This window comes from Nerophis ophidion, linkage group LG02 (genome assembly GCF_033978795.1).
Source record: "Nerophis ophidion isolate RoL-2023_Sa linkage group LG02, RoL_Noph_v1.0, whole genome shotgun sequence".
In the NCBI taxonomy this organism is placed as follows: Eukaryota; Metazoa; Chordata; class Actinopteri; order Syngnathiformes; family Syngnathidae; genus Nerophis; species Nerophis ophidion.
In genome coordinates, this window is record NC_084612.1 from 50870678 (window position 1) to 50883835 (window position 13158).

The 13158-nt window shown below is 42.3% G+C and overlaps 1 protein-coding gene across 5 annotated transcripts in view; it reads right to left on the minus strand.

Moving 5' to 3' along the window:
• The window catches only part of LOC133542108 (plexin-A2-like), a 372047-nt gene that overhangs the window by 204953 nt on the left and 153936 nt on the right, over positions 1-13158 (minus strand). The window lies entirely within an intron of this gene.

Below are 13158 nucleotides of genomic sequence, written 5' to 3' on the forward strand. Positions count from 1 at the left end.
CTTGTTACGTGACCGCCGCGGTCCAATTAGTGGTGCTTATAAGCCAGGGAGTAGCCAGGACGTGAGAGGAGATCGATTTTATTTCTGCTCGAGGTAGGTTTTTAATTCTCGTTTTAACCTGAAACATTTTGCTGGCGGATTTTAAACTACATGCCTATTTGTAAATGTATAGAGCCGACTACCAGCGCCGGATTCTTTGTCATTAAGCTGTGTTTGACTGTAGAAGCTGAGTTGGTGAGTCCATATTTATGACAAAAGCACTTTAAGCATTAATCTTTCATCATTGTAACAGTCTTTACACCTATATGACATATAGGGGACGCCGTGGCGCAGTGGAAGAGTGGCCGTGCGCAACCCGAGGGTCCCTGGTTCAATCCCCACCTAGTACCAACCTTGTCACGTCTGTTGTGTCCTGAGCAAGACACTTCACCCTTGCTCCTGATGGGTGCTGGTTAGCGCCTTGCATGGCAGCTCCCTCCATCAGTGTGTGAATGTGTGTGTGAATGGGTAAATGTGGAAGTAAAGTCAAAGCGCTGTGAGTACCTTCAAGGTAGAAAAGCGCTATACAAGTACAACCCATTGATCATTTATTTATTCCCAATCGTCCATATAAAAGGTATATGAATTCAATTAATGACTAATGATAACAGTTGTGTCACCACCCGCTCTGTCTGGGCTGGTAGGAGGCTCTCGAGCCAACCCTTTACGATTTTCACCTTTACCTGTAGCATATGGACTGTACTGCCGTCTTTTTTTCCAAGAACTATTAAGTATCAGCTGAGATTTGAACAAGATCAAGAGACTCTGATTAGTTTAAAGGGAATTGCATATATGTATATAGTACTTGTGTTTTTCTCTTCAAATAGCTTTCATGTTGAATGGCCATTCAACTCATTGTGTGTATAAATCTGCTGTCCCTCACTAATTCTCTAATACACGGTGTCAACCAAACAACAATTGAAGCTCTGCTCTCTCTCTCCGAGTTTAAACTAACCTTCTGTTACTAGCCTATAACACCCCATATATGAATATTGCATTGATTTATAGCAGGTATAGGTTACACAGCACTTACCAGTGAGCTGCCTGTGAGCAAGCTGGTCTCACTTTGCTCGAAATTGTTAATTCAAAGAGAGACAAAACTCAAATAGAATTTGAAAATCCAAGAAAATATTTTAAAGACTTGGTCTTCACTTGTTTAAATAAATTCTTTTTTTTTTTTACTTTGGCTTCTTATAACTTTCAGAAAGACAATTTTAGAGAAAAAATACAAACTTAAAAATCATTTTGGGATTTTTAAACACATATACCTTTTTACCCTTTCTTCCTCTTCTTTCCTGACAATTTAAATCAATGTTCAAGTAATTTTTTTTTTAATTATAAATAAAATAAATACATTTTAATTTAATTCTTCATTTTAGCTTCTGTTTTTTCGACGAAGTATATTTGTGAAATATTTCTTCAAATTTATGATTAAAATTAAAAAAATATATATTCTGGCAAATCTAGAAAATCTGTAGAATCAAATTTAAATCATGTCAGCTCCACGAAGCCAAGCGCCGCCAGTGTCAGCGCCACGAAGCCAAGCGCCGCCAGTGTCAGCTCCACGAAGCCAAGCGCCGCCAGTGTCAGCTCCACGAAGCCAAGCGCCCCCAGTGGCAGCTCCACAAAGCCAAGCGCCCCCAGTGGCAGCTCTACGAAGCCAAGCGCCCCCAGTGGCAGCTCCACGAAGCCAAGCGCCCCCAGTGGCAGCTCCACGAAGCCAAGCGCCGCCAGTGTCAGCTCCACGAAGCCTAGCGCCGCCAGAGTCAGCTCCACGAAGCCAAGCGCCGCCAGTGTCAGCCCCACGAAGCCAAGCGCCCCCAGTGGCAGCTCCACGAAGCCAAGCGCCCCCAGTGGCAGCTCTACGAAGCCAAGCGCCCCCAGTGGCAGCTCCACGAAGCCAAGCGCCCCCAGTGGCAGCTCCATGAAGCCAAGCGCCGCCAGTTTCAGCTCCACGAAGCCAAGCGCCGCCGGTGTCAGCTCCACGAAGCCAAGCGCCGCCAGTGTCAGCCCCACGAAGCCAAGTCCACGACCAACGCCAAGTCCACGACCAACGCCAAGTCCACGACCAACGCCAACGCCTGCCACGTTGACGATGCGCCCGCCTCCTTGTTGGCCCCGGATGTGGCTGCTACGTGGGCGTCCACCACGCCAAGGATGTCGACCTCCTCGTCGGCCATAGTGGTGGCCACTACGTGGTCGTCCGCCACGCCAAGGGGGTTGGCCACGGATGTTGCCGTTCCCGGGTAGCCCACCTCAATCCTCCACGCATCGCCGCCACCTGACTCTGCCCCGATGGATATGGGGGCACGTGGTTTGGCGATCCACCGCCATGTCCCCCTCCCGCCCTCCCATGACTTTTAATCATAGTTTTGTTTTGTGGTTTCATTTTTGGACATCTAGAAGCTGTCTTTAAGGGGGGGGCTCCGTCACGCCTGTAAGTTATGTTTTGGTCATGCTATGTTTAGTTTTTGGACATTCAGTCACGTTTTGCACTTCCTGGTTTTGTTTGTTTCCATGTCAACTCATTAGTTTTCACCTGTCATGTCCCTGTTCTCAGCCTCACACCTGTTTTCACTAAGGATCATAGCTATTTAAGTCACTCTTTTTCTTGTCTTCGTCCTGGGATCTTCTCACATGCGCACGCACCCTACCCATGCTGCACCTCCTTCATGTCCTTGTCCATAGTTCCATGCCGTGTAAGTTTTTGTATTTATGCCATTGTGCTAGTTTGGTTTTGTTTGTATATAGTCATGCCATTGCGCTGTTTTGTTTTAAGTATAGTAAATATTTTTATCCGCCACAGAGCGCGTCCTTGGTTTGCCTTTTTGTAGTTTGTTTGTTTATTTAATAAATATCATGTACTTATATTCATGCCTGACTAGTCCCGCATCATCCTCGCATCGAGGAAGCACAAACATCCACAGTCCTAGCCTGACAATTTTTTTTAAAGAAATTCAAAATACTTTGAAATAAGATTTAAATTTGAATCTACAGATTTTCTAGATTTTCCAGAATATATTTTTTTAAATTTTAATCAGAAGTTTGAAAAAATATTTTACAAATATTCTCTGTCAAAAAAACAGAGGCTAAAATGAAGAATAAATTAAAATGTATGTATTATTCTTTACAATAAAAAAAAATACTTGAACATTGATTTAAATTGTCAGGAAAGAAGAGGAACAAATTTAAAAGGTAAAAAGCTACATGAGTTTAAAAATCCTAAAATCATTTTTAAGGTTGTATTTTTTTCTCTAAAATCGTCTTTCTGAAAGTTATAAGAAGCAAAGTCGAAAAATAAATGAATTTATTTAAACAAGTGAAGACCAAGTCTTTCTAATTTTTCAAATTTTTTTGGATTTTCAAATTCTATTTGAGTTCTGTCTCTTTTAGAATTAAAAATGTTGAGCAAAGCGAGACCAGCTTGCTAGTAAATAAATACAATTATAAAAATAAAGGCAACACACTGGTAAGTGCTGCTATTTGAGCTATTTTTAGAACAGGCCGGGCACCGCGTTGGTGACCCCTGTTTTCTACTATCTTTAGATGGCGTATTTTTTGTTGTCTCCAGTGTGGACGCCTAAAAGGTGGCGTTTTTCCTCAGTGTCTTACTGTATATGGAAAAAAGACAAAAACCGAAAGTACCAAAGTGGATTTTAGGGTAAAATGCTTAGTTGGCGGAATTTAACGTGAAATCTATAGTCAATTTTACAGTCTACAATTTGATTGATAATTTGGCTTGAAGTCATAAGTCAAGCAGATATTGAAGTACCTTATTTACCATTATTTTAAGAAAATATACTTTTGGAATACATGATAACATAATATTTAGATTTTGATAATATTGAATTTTAAAAGATATGCAATTGCATGCAGTACATAGTTTTTAATGTCAAAAGGGAAAGAACAAATATATTTAGTAAGAAAAGATTAAGCATTTAATTAATACAAATTATTTCCAGGCTTTCACGGGCCACACAAAATAATATGGCAGGCCAAATTTGGCCCCCGGGCCTGCAGTTGAGACTTGTGGATTATGCTATTTAAAAAAAAAATATATATATTTTTTTTATTTCTTAGTTTGTTTGCCCTTTAAGTTATAGAACATGTTTTTATGGCAAACACACATAATATGCAATATTTCCCCCCACAAAATATGCCAAAGTGGAATGCTTGATGTCAAGTATTTGAAGCCTTTCATAGGAGTAGCATTGATTTTGATTCATTGTTATTTTTTAGGCAATGGCAGTTTAAAAACAATCCCACTAAATTACCTAGGCATCCAAACGGGAACAAAAAAAGGTAATCATTATTATTTAGTATTTATTTACTTTAAACACTTTTTCGAGATCAATTTCAGATGTATCCTTCGATTGTACTATTTAAAAAAACAAAACATGTCTTTTGTTTGTTTGGGGTTTTTTGCCCTTTAAGTTATGGAAAATGTTGTGTTTTTATGTCTTTAAAATATGCAAATTTTGCCCCCAAAAATATGTCAAAGTGGAATATTTCAGGTCAAGTAATTGAAACCTTTCAGATGAATAATAATTTATAACAACATTGATTCATTATTATTTTTAGAGCACTTAAGTTTCAAAGATAATAACATGTTTGTGTTACTAAAGTCAACATTGCACATATATCTCACTACATTTCACCATTACGCTTTTTTATTCCACTTTTTTTGTTTAAGTGTTTTTAGAATGTGCCGCCGGACATAAAAAAAAAATAGCCGCGTGCCGCACTCTGGACACCTCTGCTGTAAACGCTTCTCCACGAGCATTATCTTCAACCTGTGAAACTGGGGCTTGAATCGCCGCCGCACTGTTAGAGACTCTTTATGGAACCTAATCCTATTTTTCGTCGCCATTTAGCCACCAAATAATCACTAAATGGCAGCAGAAAAGTGATTTCGGCCGCTCGCGCTTATCTCCAGCGAGTGCAGGGAATATCCGACGTCCGACGTCAACGCGCTCTCGTGTGATGGCGGGCCAAGCGGGGAAAAGTCAAAGGATGTTCTTTTGAAGGTGTGTGCGTGCACTGCGTACAGAAGCTGCAAGCACTCTAAGTCGATTCGCATGGATAAGTTATTAGAGCAGCCGCCATCCCTCCACACACAGCCTGCATCTTCAACACTTCTTATGCACGGCGTGCATCTTCCCATCATAAACAAACAGCAGGAATTCACAGTTTTTTTGTAGACGGCGAGCTCCATGCTGGCCGCCAGACACGCTTTTGGAGGCCGTCGTTGAAAGCAATAACTGATGATTAGCGAAGCCCAAATATAATGAATCCCAAAAATTAATTCACTTCACCATATGGTGGTAAGCTGCATTTGTAGCCACAGCAGCCCTGGGGTAGACCACGGGGATATGACCACGCTTTGAGGAAAAAGAGAGAAGATTTTGATCAGCACAAGATGCTACCACGCTAACCCCAAAAAAATCAAGACTATGACTCCTGCAACCAGATGGATTTCTGCCGCGTTGTGGACAATAAAGTTGAAGTACCAATGATCGTCACACACACACTAGGTGTGGTGAAATTTGTCCTCTGCATTTGACCCATCCCCTTGTTCACCCGCTGGGAGGTGAGGGTAGCAGTGGGCCGCGCCCGGGAATCATTTTTGGTGAGTAAATCCGTCAATGACCCTATACCATGGGTGTCAAACTCTGGCCCACCATGTAATTTAATTTGGCCCCTGGGGAAATATCAAATTAACATCAGAGCTGGCCCGCCGGAATTATACAGCGGCTCTGGCGCTGTAACACCACATTCACTGCTAATACTCATACTTGCCAACCCTCCCGAATTTCAGTGCCCCTCCCGAAAATCTCCCAGGGCAACCATTCTCCTGATTTTCACCCGGACAACAATACTGGGGGTGTGTCTTTAAGGCACTGCCTTCAGCGTCCTCTACAACCTGTCGTAACGTCCGCTTTTCCTCAATACAAAGAGTGTGCCGACCCAGTCACATGATAAATGCGGCTTTGACAGACACAGAAGTGAATGCAACGCATACTTGGTCAACAGCCATACAGGTCACACTGAGGGTGGCCGGATAAACAACTTTAACACTGTTACAAATATGCGCCACACTGTGAACCCACATCAGACAAGAATAACAAACACATTTCGGAGAACATCCGCACCGTAACACAACATAAACACAACAGAACAAATACTCAGAACCTCTTGCTGCACTAACTCTTCCGGGGCGCTACAATATACACCCCTCGCTACCAGCAAATGTTGATATTTACCTCAGAGGGCTGCAAATAGAAAAGAGGCATTCAATTTTTTATTTTTATTTTATTAAAGCAAATCAGCGTAGCAAACTGAGCAAATTTAAAGTTGTATTAATGCACTTTCTCTTGCTACTTTAAGGCTTGAATGTTAGATTAATTGATTATTGTTATTTTATTTTAAAATTTCTTATTAGCCTGTGGAAAAAGTTTATTTTGATATGTACCTCAGAAAGCTGCAAGAGGCATGCCATTCTTATTTAAATTGTATTTGATATGCCATTGATATTTTTTAATTATTATTATAATTTTTTTAAACTCGATTTCGCATGTAACTATAAAGTTATATAACCCTTGCTTGTTTCAATATTTAATGCAAAACTTATTTGGGTCCCTATTTAAAGGTTAATTTGTTCAACTTTGGCCAGCAGCTTTGTTCAGTTTAAAATTTTGGCACAGTCTGTATTTGAGATTGACACCCCTGCCCTAGACTGTGGTGAATAAATGTAGCGCAGTGTCTACTTATATGGCAGAATCCGAACAACCTTACCTAGTCATGGTGCAAATAAATACAAAATAAATTCCGGCTAGCATAAAAGTCAACACACATGGTCAGACATAACACAACCTGCTCACGGAACTTTGTGGATATTATACAAAAAAAAAAACATCCAAACCCATTTAAATCCACTACAAAGCATTATGGGACAATGTAAAACACTCTCCTCACACTTATCCATGTTCAGCACATTTTAGTAGCTTGATATTTCTAAATTAATAACAAAACTTTAAGAAGGTCGTCACGGAAGTAATAAAGGTAGGAGTCGAACTTTCACATAAAATGGGTTCTCACTTTACTGTGAAGCACTTTGAGTGTCTAGAAAAGTGCTATATAAATCTATCCATCCATCCATTTACCCTTTTTGGTGGTCGCGGGGGGTGCTGGAATTTACCTCATGCATCATTATTATTATCACTAATATTACTATTATTATTACTCCTAATATTCCAATTATGTATCAATTATATTTATTATATATCCATTACATTATTATATGTACACAAACACACCTCCCAAGGGGTGGAACAAGGTGATGTTTCGAATGCAGAGTAATTTTACCACACCTACTGAGTGTGTGACTATCAGTGGTACTTTAACTTTAACATATACATAGTATATTATCGACTTTGTAGTTGTGTCATCGGATTTGCGGCCTCATGTTTTGGACACTCGGGTGAAGAGAGGGGCGGAGCTTTCTACCGATCACCACTGGTGGTGAGTTGGCTGCTTTGGTGGGGGAGAATGCCGGACAGACCTGGCAGGCCCAAACGCATTGTGAGGGTCTGCTGGGAAAGTCTGGCAGAGTCTCCTGTCAGAGTAAGTTTCAAATCCCACCTCCGGAAGAACTTTGAACATGTCACGAGGGAGGTGCTGGACAATGAGTCCGAGTGGACCATGTTCCGCACCTCCACTGTCGAGGCGGCTGATCGGAGCTGTGGCCGCAAGGTATTTGGTGCCTGTTGGGGCGGTAATCCTAAAACCCCTTGGTGGACACCAGCAGTGAGGGATGCCGTCAAGCTGAAGAAGGAGTCCTATCGAGTTCTTCTTCGGAGGCAGTGGACAGGTACCGACAGGCCAAGCGGTGTGCAGATTCAGCGGTCGCGGAGGGAAAAACTCGGACATGGGAGGAGTTCAGGGAAGCCATGGAAAACGACTTCCGGACGGCTTTGAAGCGATTCTGGACCACCATCCGCAGCCTCAGGAAGGGGAAGCAGGGCATTATCAACACCGTGTATCGTGCGGATGGTGTTCTGCTGACCTCAACTGCGGATGTTGTGGAATGGTGGAAGGAATACTTTGAAGACCTCCTCAATCCCACCAACACGTCTTCCAATGAGGAAGCAGTTCCTGGGGAATCTGTGGTGGGCTCTCTTATTTCTGGGGCTGAGGTTGCTAAGGAAATTTAAAAGCTCTTCGGTGCCAAGGCCCCAGGGGTAGATGAGATCCATCTGGAGTTCCTTAAGGCTCTGGATGCTGTGGGGCTGTCTTGGTTGACAAGACTCTGCAGCATCGCGTGGACATCGGGGGCGGAACCTCTGGATTGGCAGACCGGGGTGGTGGTTCCTCTCTTTAAGAAGGGGGACCGGAGGGTGTGTTCCAACTATCGTGGGATCACACTCCTTAGCCTTCCCGGTAAGGTTTATTCAGGTGTACTGGAGAGGAGGCTACGCCAGATAGTCGAACCTCGGATTCAGGAGGAACAGTGTGGTTTTCGTCCTGGTCGTGAAACTGTGGACCAGCTCTATACTCTCGGCAGGGTTCTTTAGGGTGCATGGGAGTTTGCCCGACCAGTCTACATGTGCTTTGTGGACTTGGAGAAGGCATTCGACCGTGTCCCTTGGGAAGTCCTGTGGGGAGTGCTCAGAGAGTGTGGGGTATCGGACTGTCTTATTGTGGCGGTCCGCTCCCTGTACGATCAGTGCCATAGCTTGGTCCGCATTGCCAGCAGTAAGTCGAACACATTTCCAGTGAGGGTTGGACTCCGCCAAGGCTGTCCTTTGTGACCGATTCTGTTCATAACTTTTATGGACAGAATTTCTAGGCGCAGTCAAGGCGCTGAAGGGTTCCGGTTTGGTGGCCGCGGGATTAAGTCTCTGCTTTTTGCAGATGATGTGGTCCTGATGGCATAATCTGGCCGTGATCTTCAGCTCTCACTGGATTGGTTCGCAGCCGCGTGTGAAGTGACCGGAATGAGAATCAGCACCACCAAGTCCGAGTCCATGGTTCTCGGCCGGAAAAGGGTGAAATGCCATCTCCGGGTTGGGGAGGAGACCCTGCCCCGAGTGGAGGAGTTCAAGTACCTAGGAGTCTTGTTCACGAGTGAGGGAAGAGTGGATCGTGAGATTGACAGGTGGATCGGTGTGGCGTCTTCAGTAATGCGGACGTTGTACCGATCCGTTGTGGTGAAGAAGGAGCTGAGCCAGAAGGCAGAGCTCTCAATTTACCGGTCGATCTACGTTCCCATCCTCATCTATGGTCATGAGCTTTGGGTTATGACCGAAAGGATAAGATCACGGGTACAAGCTGCCGAATGAGTTTTCTCCGCCGGGTGGCGGGGCTCTCCCTTAGAGATAGGGTGAGAAGCTCTGCCATCCGAGAGGAACTCAAAGTAAAGCCGCTGCTCCTCCACATCGAGAGGAGCCAGATGAGGTGGTTCGGGCATCTGGTCAGGATGGCACCCGAACGCCTCACTACGGAGATGTTTAGGACACGTCCAACCGGTAGGAGACGAGGGGGAAGACCCAGGACACGTTGGGAAGACTATGTCTCCGGGCTGGCATGGGAAAGCCTCGGGATCCGCCGGGAAGAGCTAGACGAAGTGGCTGGGGAGAGGGAAGTCTGGGCTTCCCTGCTTAGGCTGCTGCCCCAGCGACCCGACCTCAGAAGAAGATGGATGGATATACATAGTAAACATATAAACATATACATACACGCGTATTAGGGCTGGCGATATGGCCTTTTATTAATATCTCAATATTTTTAGGCCATGTCACGGTACACAATATATATCTCGATATTTTGCCTTAGCCTTGAATGAACACTTGATGCATACAATCACAGCAGTATGATGATTATATATTATTTTTCATACTGCATTAATATATGCTCATTTTAAACTTTCATGCAGAGAGGGAAATCACAACTCAGTCAATTTACCAAAACTGTATTTATTAAACAGTTTTTAAACAGTGGCACAAACATTCATGTAATTTCAAACCAGAAAGTAGAAGATTGTCAGAGACATTTTAAAAAAAAACTATGAGTGCACTTTTGTGCATGATGTCACTAAGATGACATATCAAAATAACACTAAATTAAAGTGCACTTTTTGTACAGAATACCTCTACAATATCTTAAAACAATTAAAGTGCACTTTTGTGCATGATGTCACAAAATATATTTAAAAAAGTGTAAAATAAAATTGAGCTGCATTGTAGAAAATCAAATAGTGTATGTCCTTTGCTATGTGGTAGGTTACTGCGGACGTTATCTCATGTCGTTGACAATTTTTTGTTGATGTGGAAATGGAAGACGCCAAGACTCAATTAGGTCAGTGCTGATTGATTCAGCATTTTGTTGGGTGTGGCACCAGCCAAGATATTTACATGCGGAGTTTAAAGCACTCTTCACTCTCTACCGGGTGACTTTTCAAATGACGCTACAAGTGCGTCTACTTTTTGTAGCAAGGCTTTTGCTGCATACTTGACATATTACTGTTGTCTGTTCAACATCTTCCCACTTGAAGCCAAACCACCGCCAGACAATGGACCCTGTGCTGTTTTTCTTGGGGATAAATTAGTCTTACTTCATTTGTTACCAGATTCACACCTCTGTCTCTCTCTTGTATTACCACTCGCACGGCTGCGCTAGCACTACCTGCCACCAGGTTACCCATGTCTCTACCTCTCTGCTCCGCGAGGGCGTATGACATTGCACGCGCGACAGTATGTGACGTATGTAAGAAGGTGCACTTGTTTTATGTCTCTGTGAAAAGGAGAGACAAAGAGTGAGCAGCTAAAAGCAACTGTGTGAGAACGTATGCTCACGATATAGTCAGTTTCTATATCGCACTGAGGCAAACCCGCGATATATCGAGTACATTCGACATATCGCCCAGCTCTAATGCGTTTACATTTAAACAAAAACATATATAAAACATATATGTATATATACATACACACACATATAAATATATATATACAAATATATACACATATATACAGTGTATGTACACGCAAGCATATACTCGTGGTCAAAAGTTTACATACACTTGTAAAGAACATAATGTCATGGCTGTCTTGAGTTTTCAATAATTTCCAGTGATTGGGGTTATTGTCCTGTTGGAACACCCAACTGCGCTCAAGACACAATGTCTGGGCTTATTATTTCAAGTTTTCCTGAAGAATTTGGAGGTTATCCTCCTTTTTCATTGTTCCATTTACTCTCCATTTCAGAAAACCAACAAATGTAGCTAAACCGCACACATTTTGTCAAGAGGAGTGGTCAAAAATGCAACCAGAAGCTTGCCAGGATCTTGTGGATGACTACCAATAGCGCCTTATAGCAGTGAAACTTGCCAAGGAACGTGTAAGCAAATATGAACATTGCTGTATGTATACTTTTGACCCAGCAGATTTGTCACATTCTCAGTAGACCCATAATAAATTCATAAAAGAACCAAACTTCATGAATGTTTATTGTGACAAACAATTGTGTGCTCCAATCACTATATCATAAATACATAAGAGTTGTGAAAATTATTAGAACTCAACTATATATGTGTAAACTTTTGACCAAAACTGTAAAACTAATCCATCGTTATTATTATTACTCCTAATATCCTAATTATATATCCCTAAAATGAATTTGATATCCATTATATTATTTATAATATGTACACCAACGATATATATATATATATATATATATATATATATATATATATATATATATATATATATATATATATATATATATATATATACCCATTCACAAACAAGGATGGGTCGAGGGTCACCACTTAGTGAACAAATGCGTGAGCAAACTGTCCAACAGTTTTAAGAACAACATTTCTCAACGAGCTATTGCAAGAAATTTAGGGAGTTCCACATTTACGGTCTGTAATGTCCTCAAAAGGTTCAAAGAATCTGGAAAAAAAAAAAACCAACATTGAATGCTCGTGACTTTCGATCCATCAAGCGGTACTGCATCAAAAAGCAACATCAGAATGTAAAAGTTATCGCCACATGGGCTAAGGAACACTTCAGAAAACCACTGTCAGTAACTACAGTTGGTCGCTACATCTCAAGGTGCAAGTTAAGACTCTACTATGCAAAGCCAAAGCCATTTATTAACAACACCTAGAAACGCCGCTGGTTTCGCTGGGCCTGAGCTCATCTAAGATGGACGGATGGAAAGTGGAAATGTGCTTTGTGGTCTGACGAGTCTACATTTCAAATTGTTGTTGGCAACTGTGGACGTCTGGACCAAAGACATGCAGTCGTCTTTCGGCTCCTGGCCAAAAATGTTTAGCCCAATGCGGCTCCAAGTCAAAAAGTGTGGGCACCCCTGCTCCAGAACTACAACTGGTTGGTAACTAACAGTGTTGGGATTGTAATCATCCAAATTTGATTAGCAGCAAAGTGGACAGTTGTCAACGTTGTTGTTCGGAGATCGAAAGCCGACGATGAGAAAGTTAGCTCGATGGTTAGCTAACCCGTGAGCTTGTTTTGATGCTCCTGATGGTCTCCCTGTTTTTCAGTTCAGTGCGGCGTTCAGGCAAGAGCAACAGCGAGCGCCTGCTGTGTTCAACAAATTTTGTTTGGATTGTTTTTTTTAATTGATATTTCATTAAAAAAATGCAGAAGTGACTATGTTAAGGTAACGTGTGGAGTTCCCCAGGGTTCGGTTCTTGGCCCTGCACTCTACAGAACCCACATGCTGCCGCTAGGCGACATCATACGCAAATACGGTCACTGTTATGCTGATGACACCCAACTCTACATGCTCCTAAAGCTGACCAACACGCCGGATTGAAGTCAGCTGGAGGCGTGTCTTGATGAAATAAAACAATGGATGTCCGCTAACTTTTTGCAACTCAACGCCAAAAAAATGGAAATGCTGATTATCGGTCCTGCTAGTCACCGACACCTACAGTATTGAATAATACCACCATTTGACAACCAAACAATTACACAGGGCGACTCGGTAAAGAATCTGGGTTTTATCTTCGACCCAACTCTTTCGTTTGAGTCACACATCAAGAGTGTTACTAAAACAACCTTTTTTCATCTCCGTAATATCGCTAAAATT